The 16391-nt window shown below is 40.0% G+C and overlaps 1 pseudogene across 1 annotated transcript in view; it reads left to right on the top strand.

Annotated features, from left to right (window-relative positions):
- The first annotated feature begins 650 nt into the window (after window positions 1-650).
- LOC110302640 (ARL14 effector protein pseudogene) overlaps window positions 651-16391 on the top strand; it is a 34932-nt pseudogene continuing 19191 nt past the window's right edge. The window contains exons 1-2 of the transcript XR_002378827.3: window positions 651-2777; window positions 15602-15695. The product of XR_002378827.3 is annotated as an ARL14 effector protein pseudogene (transcript). The remainder of the gene's footprint in view (window positions 2778-15601; window positions 15696-16391) is intronic.

Here is a 16391-nt window from a genome sequence, read left to right as displayed (position 1 = left end):
TCATCCCAAGTTTATTAATGAAGATCTATTCACAACCTTCCCATCCCATTAATAAAAGAATTCTCATTTTCTGTATCTTTTTATGCCTAGAAATATCAAACTTATGTGTTACTACAACAAAAAAATGTATTTATTTAAGCTAATAGAATTTTCATTTTATGCCATTGTTAAGTCATTTATAGCCATTGTTATGAATGTGAAAAAATATAACATAAAAGCAAAATTCTAGGCCTTTAGGCCCAGGCTTGAGACTGTGACCTCTATGACTCAATGCTCCAAGATATGCTAATCATAAAACAAATAGCGACATTCCTCCACCCACCCGCTTCCTGGGTTCAAGGAGTGTTCATTCAAAGAAAATCATCCTGATCCACCCTGACCATTGCTGGAACCCGCTATGCAAATATGCTATTGTTAGGGGCTCTTAGAAACTGTATTGAGAAATAACCCCCACAATTACCAGGTATTCATTGTGACTCGTGATTTTGCACTTCCTTGTGACTTTTAACTGGTATTTTTGGTATTTTCCAACAACGTCCTCCCCACCTCCTTGAGTTGTGGTTTCTTCCCTTAAATACCCCCTTACCCAGCTACTCAGGGCGCCACGGTCCTCTACTCCTGCATGGTGTATGACCGTGAGTGCTCTTGAATTAAAAGTCCTCTTGCAGTTTGCAGCAAGACTGTTTCTGGTGAGTGATTTGGGGTGTCGCCTCTCCTGAGTCAGAACATGGGGAAGTCCTCACGTTGTGGGTGTTTCAAATGATGGAATATGTTGAATTCTGTCATTTTTCACTCTCTCCTATAATCTCACCAATTTAATTATGCCCAAGTCAATAATCAATTTACTGCGTATTGCTCCCCTCCCCCACTTTCAAAGTAGCTAATACTGTGTGAAGGGCATAATCCTTTTAAATACTTCTAAATTTTAAAAAGACTATATATTGCCAATTGATTTCTAAAAGGTGGTATCAATTTTCACTTTAGCCATGGATAGCTACTATAATTGACCATAGAAATTAATCATAAATAATAAGAAATGGATAAAGCACTCTAAAAAATTTTTATGACCAGTTCCAACATTGCATATCAGTGTCACAACATCATTAATGGGATTATTAGATGAGTTGTTTAGGTAAGCTTACCATTTAGCATCCGTAGTTTTTTACTGATAAAAATTTACATTCAGTAAATAATTTCTTATAGTATATAAACTGAAAATACAAGAATATGATATCAAAATGAGCAATTCTACCACTGAGAAATAACTGTAGAATTGTTAAAATAACTGATAAATTAATTTTCATTACTCATACAAAGTATTTATACTTATAGATGTTAAAACAAAACAAAACACCAAGAGGTACCAGGATGGCTTAGTGAGTAAACATGCTTGCTGCCAAGCCTCAAGACCAGAACTAGATTCCTAAGACCCAAGTGGTAGGACAGAATTGACTCCTAGTTTTCCTCTGACCTCCAAACATGTTCTGCGATGTGCACATGGGTCACGAACATATGCCACAAATGTATGTGATTAAAAACTTACTTTGAAAACATGGTGCTTCCGGAGCCCAATGGAGAACCCATGGCAGCTCAAGTGGGCTGGGCCGTTCGACTTTTCTAGCCCAGACTGGCCTCCAGGGAAGTAGCTGAGGATGATCTTGAGTTTCTGATCATTCAGTCTCCCAGGTGCTGAGAGGGTTGACCTATCAAAGATTTTTCTAGACAAAATAAAACGGGAAAAATGATAGATTCAAGGACAATGGATCTGTGTTCAGTTGGAGTCCAGCTTTGTACCACACACGACTGCCATAAAGCCTTTTATACTCAAGACATTGAAAGAGTTGTCATCAAAAATGACATGTTTTCACTTCAGCTTAGAACTGGAATGATACTTTCTGGGAATAATACAATTTTTCTCCATCATGTAAAAATGTATATTGACAGATTTGAAGAGTTGCAGAAGTTATTTGTGACCCATTTAACTTACACAAGAAGCTAGCTCAAAAGGATCTGCATGTAATTGACTTAGATGATGTCACTTTTATGAGCACAAAGTTTGGGAGACAATTCGTACCTGATTGAAAGCTTTGTCCAAAATGTACCCAGATTACCAATGGAAGTGTGGATGTTGATTCAGATGACTGCCAGAGATGGAAACCTGAGTCAGATGGAAGGACTGCTAAAGCTCTGAGGTCACTACAGTTTACAAACCCAGGAAAGCAAACTGAATTTGCTTTGGAAAGTGGTAAAAGTGAGAAAAGAAAGCTCACCAAAAATTCATGCACTGCTTCCAACAGACAAATTATTCCAGCAAAGAGTACAGTGTATGACTGCCAGGGCCTGCTGATTTTCAGTGGCATGAACCTCTGTGACTGCCTGGACGAGGACTGCTTGGGATGTTTCTATGCCTGCCCCACTTGTGGCTCTACCAAATGTGGTGCCGAGTGCCACTGCAACTGCAAGTGGCTATATGAGCAGAGAGAGTTTGAAGGAGGAGAGATAATCCACAATAAACATGGTGGAAAAGCATATGGCCTGTTATCTCCCTGTCACCCATATGATATTTTACAAAGATGATCATCCAAATATTGACCAGCAAAGACAAAAATGAGGCAAAGAAATAAACAGTGACATTTCTGGAAGTGAAGTTTGGATCAGTCGTAAATGGAATTGTAGACATCTCCACTAGTCCAGAGTGTTGATTACCATTGCTGTTCTGGAGACAGATGTACATCAGAGGAACCTGATGATGGAAACTTACCACATTGTCAAGAGAAGTAAGTGGCTGGGATGAACAAGAAGATGGTCCTAGACAAAGTTATGGTAAAAACTTAACGTTACAGGCTGCTTATTGTAAATAGATAGCTTCACAACATTGCAATGGTTAGAAAGGTTCCTTTTCAATGTTGCTAACAAAACAAATGCTGTTCAGACAACTTTTAGGCAAGACAATAAAACTCCAGTTCTCAATACTTTAATTTTCTTGTCCATTTGTAACTACAAGTTTTTAAACATTTATTTATTTATTTATTATTTATTTATTTATTATATGTAAGTACACTGTAGCTGTCTTCAGAGGGAGTCAGATCTCCTTATGGATGGTTGTGAGCCTCCATGTGGTTGCTGGGATTTGAACTCAGGACCTTCAGAAGAGCAGTCTGGCACTCTTACCTGCTGAGCCATTTCACCAGCCCTGTAACTACAAGTTTTTAATGTTTTGATGTATATCTAAGGTCATACAGCAATCCTCTTTCCTCTTTTAGCATTTCTTTGGTGCATGGCCTCAAAGTGCTGTGTAAATGGCCCAGCCCTTAGCTGGAAGCAGGGCCTGTGACACAGAAAATTGATCTCCATGCAATACAATAGGTGGACATTTTGAAAAGAAGCTGGATACCTAAGTGCTAAAATACAGTTCTTCCAACTAGAGATGAACATGAATGTCCATCACACCATCAGCCATTCAGTTCTTCATCTATGCATTCTTGGTGAAAATTTGTTCTTGAAGAAAAATTTGTTCCTCTTTTTACATTTAAAACATGAGTGTATGGTACATAAGTGGCTGCACATTTGTCTCAGTCACAGCTTCATTGCTGTGAAGAGATACCATGACCAAGGAAGCATTGTATTGAGGGCTTGCTTGGGGTTTCAGAGGCTTAGCCCATTACCATCATGGCAGGGAGCATGGTGGTATCTCTGAAGTATCACCATATCTTTAAAGTAAGACAGATGTGTCAGTGTCTGAGATAATTATGTCCTTACCCATAGGCAAGAGAGCCTGGGCCTGGCCTGGCTTTTGAAACCTCAGGGCTCACTAACAATGACATACTTTTCCAACAAGGCTATCCCTCCTAACTCTTATCAAACAGTATCTCCTGCTGGTAAATAAGCATTCAAGTGTATGATGAGCATATGGGGACCCTTATTCAAATCATCACAGCAGTATTTCTGGCTGTTAAAACTGTGGATAGATGTGAGGATTGAGACTTCTAAAAATGTCCCTTAAGAGAATGATGAAAAATTGGAGAAGCTGGGACTTGTCAGATAGAAACAGGGCTTCTACTGATGAAGCCTTCTGAGAAGTCCGAATGGAAGCAGCTCCAGCACTTCTTACTTAGCCTTTGGTAAGCTCTTGTAGCCTCCAAGGTTCTGATGTGCCTGAGTCTTTAGCAGCTTAAAATATTTGGAAGGATGAAAGCCAGTTTGAATTTTCCAGTACAATAGTATTTTTGTTTAGTTGGTTATCTCTACACTTGCTTGCTTTTCTTTGATAAAATGCCATCTCCAACTTGGAATTAAATGTGCTTTCATGTAGGGTTTTTCTTTGAACCAAGTGTCAGAAACCTAATGAGCAAATCATTAGATCTGAATGTCAGCTCACTGTTGTAAAAAAAACTTTTTTCACTATATTTTTAAATTAAACGGTAGAATTATTTACTTTTTCTAAATTAAGGAAATGTTTTGCAGAGCTAAAGATAGACTCTAGTTTTATCTGAACCCTTAGAATTCTTTGGTTTTAGTCATTTATTTATTGTCTCTTTTTGTTCCAAAGTGTGTGTTAGGGCTCTTTTTTTTAAATTTTTAATATTTTTATTACATATTTTCCTCAATTACATTTCCAATGCTATCCCAAAAGTCCCCCATAGCGCCCCCCACTTCCCTACCCACCCATTCCCATTCTTTTGGCCCTGGCATTCCCCTATATTTGGGCATATAAAGTTTGCAAGTCCAATGGGCCTCCCTTTCCAGTGATGGCCGACTAGGCCATCTTTCGATACATATGCAGCTAGAGACAAGAGCTCCGGGGTTCTGGTTAGTACATCATGTTGTTCCAACAATAGGGTTGCAGATCCCTTTAGCTCCTTGGGTACTTTCTCTAGCTTCTCCATTGGGAGCCCTGTGATACATCCAATAGCTGACTGTGAGCATCCACTCCTGTGTTTGCTAGGCCCCAGCATCGTCTCACAAGAGACAGCTATATTTGGGTCCTTTCAGCAAAATCTTGCTAGTGTATGCAATGGTGTCAGCTTTTAGAAGCTGATTATGGGATGGATCCCTGGATACGGCAGTCTCTAAATGGTCCATCCTTTCATCACAGCTATGAACTTTGTCTCTGTAACTCCTTCCCTGGGTGTTTTGTTCCCAATTCTAAGAAGGGGCACGGTGTCCACACTTTGGTCTTCATTCTTCTTGAGTTTCATGCATTTAGCAAACTGTATCTTATATCTCGGGTATCCTAAGTTTTGGGCTAATATCCACTTATCAGTGAATACATATTGTGTGAGTTCTTTTGTGATTGTGTTACCTCACTCAAGATGATGCCCTCCAGGTCCATCCATTTGGCTAGGAATTTCATAAATTCATTCTTTTTAATAGCTGAGTAGTACTCCATTGTGTAAATGTACCATAATTTCTGTATCCATTCCTCTGTTGAGGGACATCTGGGTTCTTTCCAGCTTCTGGCTATTATAAATAGGGCTGCTATGAACATAGTGGAGCATGTGTCCTTTTTACCGGTTGGGACATCTTCTGGATATATGCCCAGGAGAGGTATTGCTGGATCCTCCGTTAGTACTATGTCCAATTTTCTGAGGAACCGCCAGACTGATTTCCAGAGTGGTTGTACAAGCTTGCAATCCCACCAACAATGGAGGAGTGTTCCTCTTTCTCCACATCCTCGCCAGCATCTGCTGTCACCTGAATTTTTGATCTTAGTCATTCTGACTGGTGTGAGGTGGAATCTCAGGGTTGTTTTGATTTGCATTTCCCTGATGATTAAGGATGTTGAACATTTTTTCAGGTGCTTCTCTGCCATTCGGTATTCCTCAGGTGAGAATTCTTTGTTCAGTTCTGAGCCCCATTTTTTAATGGGGTTATTTGACTTTCTGGAGTCCACCTTCTTGAGTTCTTTATATATATTGGATATTAGTCCCTTATCTGATTTAGGATAGGTGAAGATCCTTTCCCAATCTGTTGGTGGTTTTTTTGTCTTATTGATGGTGTCTTTTGCCTTGCAGAAGCTTTGCAGTTTCATGAGGTCCCACTTGTCAATTCTCGATCTTACAGCACAAGCCATTGCTGTTCTATTCAAGAATTTTTCCCCTGTGCCCATATCTTCAAGGCTTTCCCCCACTATCTCCTCTATAAGTTTCAGTGTCTCTGGTTTTATGTGAAGTTCCTTGATCCACTTAGACTTGACCTTAGTACAAGGAGATAGGAATGGATCGATTCCCATTCTTCTACATGTTAACAACCAGTTGTGCCAGCACCATTTGTTGAAAATGGTGTCTTGGGGCTGGTGAGATGGCTCAGTGGGAAAGAGCACCCAACTGCTCCTCCGAAGGTCCAGGGTTCAAATCCCAGCAACCACATGGTGGCTCACAACCATCTGTAATGAGATCTGATGCCCTCTTCTGGAGTGTCTGAAGACAGCTACAGTGTACTTACTTATATAATAAATAAATAAATAAATAAATCTTAAAAAAAAAACCAAAAAAAAAAAAACAAAAAAAAGAAAATGGTGTCTTTCTTCCACTGGATGTTTTTAGCTCCCTTGTCGAAGATCAAGTGACCATAGGTGTGTGGGTTCATTTCTGGGTCTTCAATTCTATTCCATTGGTCTATTTGTCTGTCACTATACCAGTACCATGCAGTTTTTATCACAATTGCTCTGTAGTAAAGCTTTAGGTCCGGCATGGTGATTCCACCAGAGGTTCTTTTATCCTTGAGAAGAGTTTTTGCTATCCTAGGTTTTTTGTTATTCCAGATGAATTTGCAGATTGCACTTTCTAATTCGTTGAAGAATTGATTTGGAATTTTGATGGGGATTGCATTGAATCTGTAGATTGCTTTTGGCAAGATAGCCATTTTTACAATGTTGATCCTGCCAATCAATGAGCATGGGAGATCTTTCCATCTTCTGAGATCTTCTATAATTTCTTTCTTCAGAGACTTGAAGTTTTTATTATACAGATCTTTCACTTCCTTAGTTAGAGTCACGCCAAGATATTTTATATTATTTGTGACTATTGAGAAGGGTGTTGTTTCCCTAATTTCTTTCTCAGCCTGTTTATTCTTTGTGTAGAGAAAGGCCATTGATTTGTTTGAGTTAATTTTATATCCAGCTACTTCACCGAAGCTGTTTATCAGGCTTAGGAGTTCTCTGGTGGAATTTTTAGGGTCACTTATATATACTATCATATCATCTGCAAAAAGTGATATTTTGACTTCATCTTTTCCAATTTGTATCCCTTTGATCTCCTTTTGTTGTCAAATTGCTCTGGCTAGGACTTCAAGTACAATGTTGAATAGGTATGGAGATAGTGAACAGCCTTGTCTAGTCCCTGATTTTAGAGGGATTGCTTCAAGCTTCTCACCATTTACTTTGATGTTGGCTACTGGTTTGCTGTAGATTGCTTTTATCATGTTAAGGTATGGGCCTTGAATTCCTGATCTTTCCAAGACTTTTATCATGAATGGGTGTTGGATCTTGTCAAATGCTTTTTCTGCATCTAACGAGATGACCATGTGGTTTTTGTCTTTGAGTTTGTTTATATACTGGATTACGTTGATGGATTTCCGTATATTGAACCATCCCTGCATCCCTGGGATGAAACCTACTTGGTCAGGATGGATGATTGTTTTGATGTGTTCTTGGATTCGGTTAGCAAGAACTTTATTGAGGATTTTTGCATCAATATTCATAAGGGATATTGGTCTGAAGTTTTCTATCTTTGTTGGGTCTTTTTGTGGTTTAGGTATCAGAGTAATTGTGGCTTCATAGAATGAGTTGGGTAGAGTACCTTCTGTTTCTATTTTGTGGAATAGTTTGTGAAGAACTGGGATTAGATCTTCTTTGAAGGTCTGATAGAACTCTGCACTAAACCCATGTGGTCCTGGGCTTTTTTTAGTTGGGAGACTATTAATGACTGCTTCTATTTCTTTGGGGGATATAGGGCTGTTTAGATCATTAACCTGATCTTGATTCAACTTTGGTACCTGGTATCTGTCTAGGAACTTCTCCATTTCATCCAGGTTCTCCAGTTTTGTTGAGTATAGCCTTTGGTAGAAGGATCTGATGGTGTTTTGGATGTCTTCAGGATCTGTTGTTATGTCTCCTTTTTCATTTCTGATTTTGTTAATTAGGATGCTTTCCCTGTGCCCTCTAGTGAGTCTGGCTAAGGGTTTATCTATCTTGTTGATTTTCTCAAAGAACCAGCTCCTTGATTGGTTGATTCTTTGAATAGTTCTTCTTGTTTCCACTTGGTTGATTTCGCCCCTGAGTTTGATTATTTTCTGCCGTCTACTCCTCTGGGGTGAATTTGCTTCCTTTTGTTTTAGTGCTTTTAGGTATGTTTGCTCTCTCTAGTTTCCTTTTGGAGGCACTCAGAGCTATGAGTTTTCCTCTTAGAAATGCTTTCATTCCGTCCCATAAGTTTGGGTATGTTGTGGCTTCATTTTCATTGAACTCTAAAAAGTCCTTAATTTCTTTCTTTATTCCTTCCTTGACCAAGGTATCATTGAGAAGAGTGTTGTTCAGTTTCCACGTGAAGGTTGGCTTTCTATTATTTATTTTGTTATTGAAGATCAGCCTTAGTCCATGGTGATCTGATAGGATGCATGGGACAATTTCAATATTTTTGTATCTGTTGAGGCCTGTTTTGGGACCAATTATGTGGTCAATTCTGGAGAAGGTACCATGAGGTGCTGAGAAGAAGGTATATCCTTTTGTTTTAGGATAGAATGTTCTGTAGATATCTGCCAGATCCATTTGATTTATAATTTCTGTTAGTTTCACTGTGTCCCTGTTTAGTTTCTGTTTCCATGATCTGTCCATTGGTGAAAGTGGTGTGTTGAAGTCTCCCACTATTATTGTATGAGGTGCAATGTGTGCTTTGAGATTTACTAAAGTTTCTTTAATGAATGAGGCTGCCTTTGTATTTGGAGCATAGATATTCAGGATTGATAGTTCCTCTTGGAGGATTTTACCTTTGATGAGTATGAAGTGCCCCTCCCTGTCTTTTTTGATGACTTTGGGTTGGAAGTCAATCTTATCAGATATTAGAATGGCTACTCCAGCTTGTTTCTTCATACCATTTGCTTGGAAAATTGTTTTCCAGCCTTTCATTCTGAGGTAGTGTCTATCTTTTTCTCTGAGATGAGTTTCCTGTAAGCAACAACATGTTGGGTCTTGTTTGTGTAGCCAGTTTGTTAGTCTATGTCTTTTTATTGGGGAGTTGAGTCCATTGATATGAAGAGATATTAAGGAAAAGTAATTGTTGTTCCTGTTATTTTTGTTGTTAAAGTTGGCATTCTGTTCTTGTGGCTGCCTTCTTTTAGGTTTGTTGAGGGATTACCTTCTTGTTGTTTCTAGGGTGTGGTTCCTGTCCTTGTATTAGATTTTTTCTGTTATTATCCTTTGAAGGGCTGGATTCGTGGAGAGATAATGTGTGAATTTGGTTTTGTCGTGGAATACTTTGGTTTCTCCATCTATGTTAATTGAGAGTTTGGCTGGGTATAGTAGCCTGGGCTGGAATTTGTGTTCTTTTAGTGTCTGTATAACATCTGTCCAGGATCTTCTGGCTTTCATAGTCTCTGGTGAAAAATCTGGTGTAATTCTGATAGGCTTGCCTTTATATGTTACTTGGCCTTTTTCTCTTACTGCTTTTAGTATTTTATCTTAATTTAGAGCATTTGTTGTTCTGATTATTATGTGTCGGGAGGTATTTCTTTTCTGGTCCAGTCTATTTGGAGTTCTGTAGGCTTCTTGTATGTTCATGGGCATCTCTTTCTTTAGATTTGGGAAGTTTTCTTCTATAATTTTGTTGAAGATGTTTGCTGGTCCTTTGAGTTGAAAATCTTCATTCTCATCCACTCCTATTATCCGTAGGTTTGGTCTTCTCATTGTGTCCTGTATTTCTTGGATGTTTTGAGTTAGGATCTTTTTGCGTTTTACATTTTCCTTGATTGTTGTGCCAATGATCTCTATGGAATCTTCTGCACCTGAGATTCTCTCTTCCATCTCTTGTATTCTGTTGCTGATGCTGGTATCTATGGTTCCAGATTTCTTTCCTAGGGTTTCTATCTCCAGTGTTGCCTCATTTTGGGTTTTCTTTATTGTGTCTACTTACCTTTTTAGGTCTAGTATGGTTTTGTTCATTTCCATCATCTGTTTGGATGTGTTTTCCTGTTTTTCTTTAAGGACTTCTACCTGTTTGATTATGTTATCCTGTTTTTCTTTAACGATTTGTAACTCTTTAGCAGTGTTCTCCTGCAATTCTTTAAGGGATTTTTGTGCTTCCTCTTTAATGTCTTCTACCTGTTTACCAGTGTTCCTTTGTATTTCTTTAAGTGTGTTATTAAAGTCCTTCTTGAAGTCCTCTACCATCTTCATGAGATATGCTTTTAGATCCGTGTCTAGCTTTTCCGGTGTGTTGGGGTGCCCTGGACTGGGCGAAGTGGGAGTGCTGGGTTCTGATGATGGTGAGTGGTCTTGGTTTCTGTTAGTAAGATTATTACGTTTACCTTTCGCCATCTGGTAATCTCTGGGGTTAGTTGTTGTCGTTGTCAGTGTTTAAAGATTGGAGGAGAAGCTGTGTTCCACTCACCAGAAGTCTCAAAATCCTGTGGCCGGTGTTGTGGGTAGCTGGCGAGTATCAGCTGACCCTGCGCCCTAGCAACCCGGTGCTTTTCTGACCGGAAGAGGCTTGTGGCCCTACTCAGGCCGGATTTCTGCCTCCCCAACCAAAGCAGTCTCAGGTCCAGCGTGATTGGACTGGAACAGAAACGGTGTTCCACTCACCAGCAGTCTCAAAATCCTGTCGTGGGGGGTCGTGGGTAGCTGGCGGGTGTCAGCCGACCCTGCGCTCTAGCTACCCTGGTGCTGGTCTGGCCGGAAGAGGCCTGTGGCCCTACTCAGACCGGTTTTCTGCTTCCCTAACTAATGCAGTCTCAGGTCCTGCGCGCAATTGGATTGGAGCAGAAGCTGTGTTCCACTCACCAGAAGTCTTAAGATCCTGTGGCCGGTGTTGTGGGTAGCTGGCGAGTGTCAGCCGACCCTGGGTCCTAGCTACCCTGGTGCTTTTCTGACCGCAAGAGCGTTAGGGCTCTTGAGAAGAAACTTTTGTGTGTTTTCTTTCATTCTGTTTTCCTTGCAGCAAGGCTTTGTAAAGTAACCCAGGCTGGACCTGGACATCTGCAGCCTTTGTACCACAGCCTCTTTCCTGCTGGGATGGCATGCATGTGCTACCATGCTGCTAAAATTAAAGTTTGAGGCATTTATTTTTACTTACAACAGGAGTACATTTATAATGGTGTAAAGACTTTATATGAAAATGACTATATTTAATCACTCTTTCAAACAGATCTGTTCTTTTTTGTAAACAGAATAACACACACACACACACACACACATTAGATATTTTCTTTATTTACATTTCAAATGTTATCTCCTTTCCTAGTTTCCCCTCTGAAAATCCCTATGCCCTCCCTCCTCCTACTGCTTACTAACTCACCCACTCCCATTCCCAGTCCTGGTATTTCCCTATACTGGGGCACAGAGCCTTCACAGGACCTAGGGCCTCTCCATTGATGACTGACTAGGCCATCCTCTGCTACGTATACAGATAGAGCCACAAGTCCCACCATGTGTTTTCTTTGATTGGTGGTTTAGTTCCAAGGAGCTTTGGGGTACAGGTTAGTTCATATTGAAATTCCTCCTATGGGGCTTCTGAATCCTTCAGCTCCCTGGGTACTTTCTCTAGCTCCTTCATATGGACCTTGTGCTCCATCCAACTGATGATTGTGAGCATCAACTTTGGTTTTTGCTAGGCACTGGCAGAGGCCATCAGGAGACAGCTATATCAGACTCTTGTCAGCGGGTTCTTGTAGGCATCTGCCATAGCGTCTGGGTTTGGTAGTTGTTTATGGGTTGGATCCCCAAGTGGGGCAGTCTCTGGATGGTCGTTCGTTTAGTCTCTGCTCTGAACTTTGTCTCTGTAACACATTCCATGGGTATTTTGTTCCCCTTTCTAAGAAGAATTCTGAGCTTCTGGGCTACTATCCCATGTGTGTTTTTTTGTGATTGGGTTACCTCACTCAAGATGATATCCTCAAGATCCATCCATTTGGCTAGGAATTTCATAAATTAATTGTTTTTGATATCTGAGTAGTACTCCATTGTGTAAATGTATCATGTTTTCTTTATCCATTCCTCTGTTGTGGGACATCTGGGTTCTTTCCAGCTTCTGGCTATTATAAACAAGGCTGCTATGAATATAGTGGAGCATGTGTCCTTATTAAGTTGGAACATCTTCTGGGTATATGACCAGGAGAGGTATTGCTGGATCTTCTGTCAGAACTATGTCCAATTTTCTGAGGAACCACCAAACTGATTTCCAGAGTGGATGTACCAGCTTGCAGTCCCACCAGCAATGGAGGAGTGTTCCTCTTTCTCCACATCCTTGCCAGCATCTGCTGTCACCTTTTTTTTTTTTTTTTTTATCTTTGCCATTCTGACTGGCTTGAGGTGGAATCTCAGGGTTGTTTTGATTTGCATTTCCCTGATGATTAAGGATGTTGAACATTTTTTTTTTTTTAGGTGCTTCTCAGCCATTTGGTATTTCTCAGTTGAGAATTCTTTGTTTAGCTCTATACCCCGTTTTTAATAGGGTTATTTGGTTTTCTGGAGTCCAACTTCTTGAGATATATTTGGATATTAGTCCCCCATCGGATTGTGGATTGGTAAAAATCTGTTCCCAATGTGCTGTTGGTTGCCTTTTGGTCTTATTGACAGTGTCCTTTGCCTTACAGAAGCTTTGAAATTTTAAGAGGTTCCATTTGTAAGTTCTTGATCTTACAGATCAAGCCATTGGTGTCTGTTCAGGAATCTTTCCCCTGTGCCCATATCTTCGAGACTCTTCCCCACTTTCTCCTCTATAAGTTTCAGTGTCTCTGGTTTTATGTGGAGTTCCTTAATACCCTTGTACTTGTGCTTTGTACAAGGAGAAAAAAATGGATCAATTCGAGTTCTTCTACATGATAACTGCCAGTTGAGCCAGCACCATTTGTTGAAGATTCGGTCTTCTTTCCTCTGGATGGTTTTACCTCCTTTGTCAAAGATCAGGTGACCAGAGCTGTGTGGGTTCATTTCTGAGACTTCAATTCTGTTCCATTGATCTACCTATCTGTCATTGTACCAGTACCATGCAGTTTTTTTTTTTTTTTTTTTTGTTTTTTTTTTTTTTTTTTTTTTTTTTCGAGACAGGGTTTCTCTGTATAGCTCTGGCTGTCCTGGAACTCACTTTGTAGACCAGGCTGGCCTCGAACTCAGAAATCCGCCTGCCTCTGCCTCCCGAGTGCTGGGATTAAAGGCGTGCGCCACCACGCCCGGCTTTTTTTTTTTTTTTTTTTTGTTTTTTTTTTTTTTTTTTTTTTTTTTTTTTTTACCATGCAGTTTTAATCATAACTACTGTGTAGTATAGCCTGAGGTTGGGGATGGTGATTCCACCAGAGGTTCTTTAATTGATGTGAATAGTTTTTGCTATCCTAGGATTTTTGTTATTCCAAATGAATTTGAAAATTTCTCTTTCTAACTCTGTGAAGAACTGAGTTGGAATTTTGATGGGAATTGCACTGAATCTGTAGATTGCTTTTGACAAGATAGCCATTTTTACTATATTAATCCTGCCAATCCATGAATATGGGAGATCTTTCCATCTTCTGAGATCTTCTTCGATTTCTTTCTTCAGAGATTTGAAGTTCTTGTCATACAGATCTTTCCCTTAGTTAGAGTCACACCAAGATATTTTGTATTATTTGTGACTATTTTGAAGGGTGTTGTTTCCTTAATAACTTTCTCAGCCTGTTTATCCTTTGTATAGAGAAAGGCCACTTGTTTGAGTTAAGTTTATATCAAGCTACTTCACTGAAGTTATTTATCAGGTTTAGGCATTCTCTGGTTGCATTTTTGGGGTCACTTATATATACTATCATGTCATCTACAATTAGTGATATTTTGACCTCTTCCTTTCCAATTTGTATTCCTTTGATCTCCTTTTGTTGTCTAATTCCTCTGGCTAGGACTTCAAGTACTGTATTGAATAGGTAGGGAGAGAGTGGGCAGCCTTGTGTAGTCCGTGATTTTAGTGGGATTGCTTCCAGTTTCTCACCATTTAGTTTGATGTTGGCTACTGGTTTACTGTAGATTGCTTTTATTGTGTTTATGTATGGGCCTTGAATTCCTGACCTTTCCAAGTCTTTTATCATGAATGGGTGTTGGATTTTGTCAAATGCTTTCTCAGCATCTAATGAGATGATCACCTGGATTTTGTCTTTGAGTTTGTTTATATAGTGAATTATGTTGATGGGTTTCCATATATTGAACCATCCTTGCATCCCTGGGATGAAGCCTACTTGATAATGATGGATGATCATTTTGATGTGCTCTTGGATTCAGTTTGCAAGAATTTTATTGAGTATTTTTGCATCAATATTCATAAAGGAAAGTGGTCTGAAGTTCTCTTTCTTTGTTGGGTGTTTGTGTGGTTTAGGTATCAGAGTAATTGTGGCTTCATAGAATGAATTGGGTAGAGTACCTTCTGCTTCTATTTTGTGGAATAGTTTGGAGGAGTATTGGAATTAGGTCCTCTTTGAAGGTCTGATAGAACTCTGCACTAATGGTCCTGGGCTTTTTTTGGTTGGAAGACTATTAATGACTGCTTCTATTTCTTTAGGGGATATGGGACTATTTAGATGGTTAATCTGATCCTGATTTAACTTTGTTACCTGGTATCTATCTAGAAAATTGTCCATTTCATCCAGCTTTTCCAGTTTTGTTGAGTATAGCCTTTTGTAGTAGGATCTGATGATTTTTTTTGTATTTCCTCAGATTCTGTTGTTATATCTCCCTTTTCATTTCTGATATTGTTAATTAGGATACTGTTCCTGTGCCTCTAGTTAGTCTGGCTAGGGGTTTATCTATCTTGTTGATTTTCGCAAAGAACCAGCTCCTGGTTTGGTTGATTAGATAGTACTTTTTGTTTCCACTTGGTTGATTTCATCCCTGAATTTAATTATTTCCTGCCTTTTACTCCTCTTTGGTGAATTTCCTCCTTTTTGTTCAGGTGTGCAGTCAAGCTGCTAGTGTATGCACACTCCAGCTTCCTTTTGGAGGCACTCAGAGCTATGCATTTTCCTCTTAGGATTGCTTTCATTGTGTTCCATAAATTTGGGTATGTTGTATCTTCATTTTCATTAAACTTGACAAAGTCTTTAATTTCTTTGTTTCTTCTTTGACTGAGTTATCATTGAGTACATTGTTGTTCAGCTTCCACATATATGTCAGCTTTCTATTATTTATGTTGTTATTGAAGATCATCCTTAGTCTGTGGTGATCTGATAGAGTGCATGGGATTATTTCCTTATTTTTGTATCTGCTGAGGCCTGTTTTGTGCAATTATATGGTCAATTTTGGAGAAGGTACCATGAGATGCTGAAAAGAAGGAATATCCTTTTGTTTTAGGATGAAATGTTCTATAGATATCTGTTAAATCCATTTGTTTCATAAATTCTGTTTGTTTTACTGTGTCTCTGTTACTGTTTCCAGGATCTGTCTGCAAACTTGGTGGAAGTTCCCATGGTCCCCAGAGGACTCTCCACACAGCAGGCACCTTAGCATGCTCAGGATCTTAGGATTACTGGTGAGTCAAATGCAACATCTGTTCCACAACCACCATGAGGAGCCTGTGCCAGCAGGGGCAGAGACCCTGGAAACCCACCTGACCATCAGCTCAGGTTCCTTCAGGTCGGCACCAGCCCGGGGCCACCTTAGGCGTGAACACGGTGGATTGTCCCAGGGTCTCCAGGGACTCTCCACGCTGCAGGTGCCCTAGCTCGCCCAGGATCTTAGGTCACTGATGAGTTGAAGGCAACATCTGTTCCAAAACAACTGTGAGGGGCCTGTGATGGTCCTGTGATAGCAGGAGTAAGGACACATGAGCCCTGCTTGACCAGTGGCTCAGGTTCCTTCTGGTAAGTGCTAGTCTACCTTGGTTTCCAACACAGCTAAAGCCCCAAGGTCCCCAGAGGAGGTACCACTTCCAGGCACTGTAACACACCCAGGATCTTAAGATCCCAGGATCCCAGCACCCCAGGAGCTTAGTCACACCAGGATTTCAGGATCTCAGAGGAAGCTTGACTGCCAAGAACTCTGACACACCCAGAATATAAGGTTCACAGGATCCCAGAATCACAGGATAACAGAGAAACCTGGACTCTGAGGAGTTCTGAATCAACTGGGATTTCAGGAAGGACAGGCTCCAATCAGATATACTGAGGGTATCGAGCACTTGAGATAATCAGATGGCGGGAGGCAAGCATAAGAACAGAAGGAACAG

Source organism: Mus caroli, unplaced genomic scaffold (genome assembly GCF_978045245.1).
Source record: "Mus caroli unplaced genomic scaffold, Mus_caroli_1 scaffold_11, whole genome shotgun sequence".
NCBI lineage: Eukaryota > Metazoa > Chordata > Mammalia > Rodentia > Muridae > Mus > Mus caroli.
The sequence above is the reverse complement of the archived record's forward strand: the minus strand, read 5'-3'. Positions and strand labels throughout refer to the sequence as shown.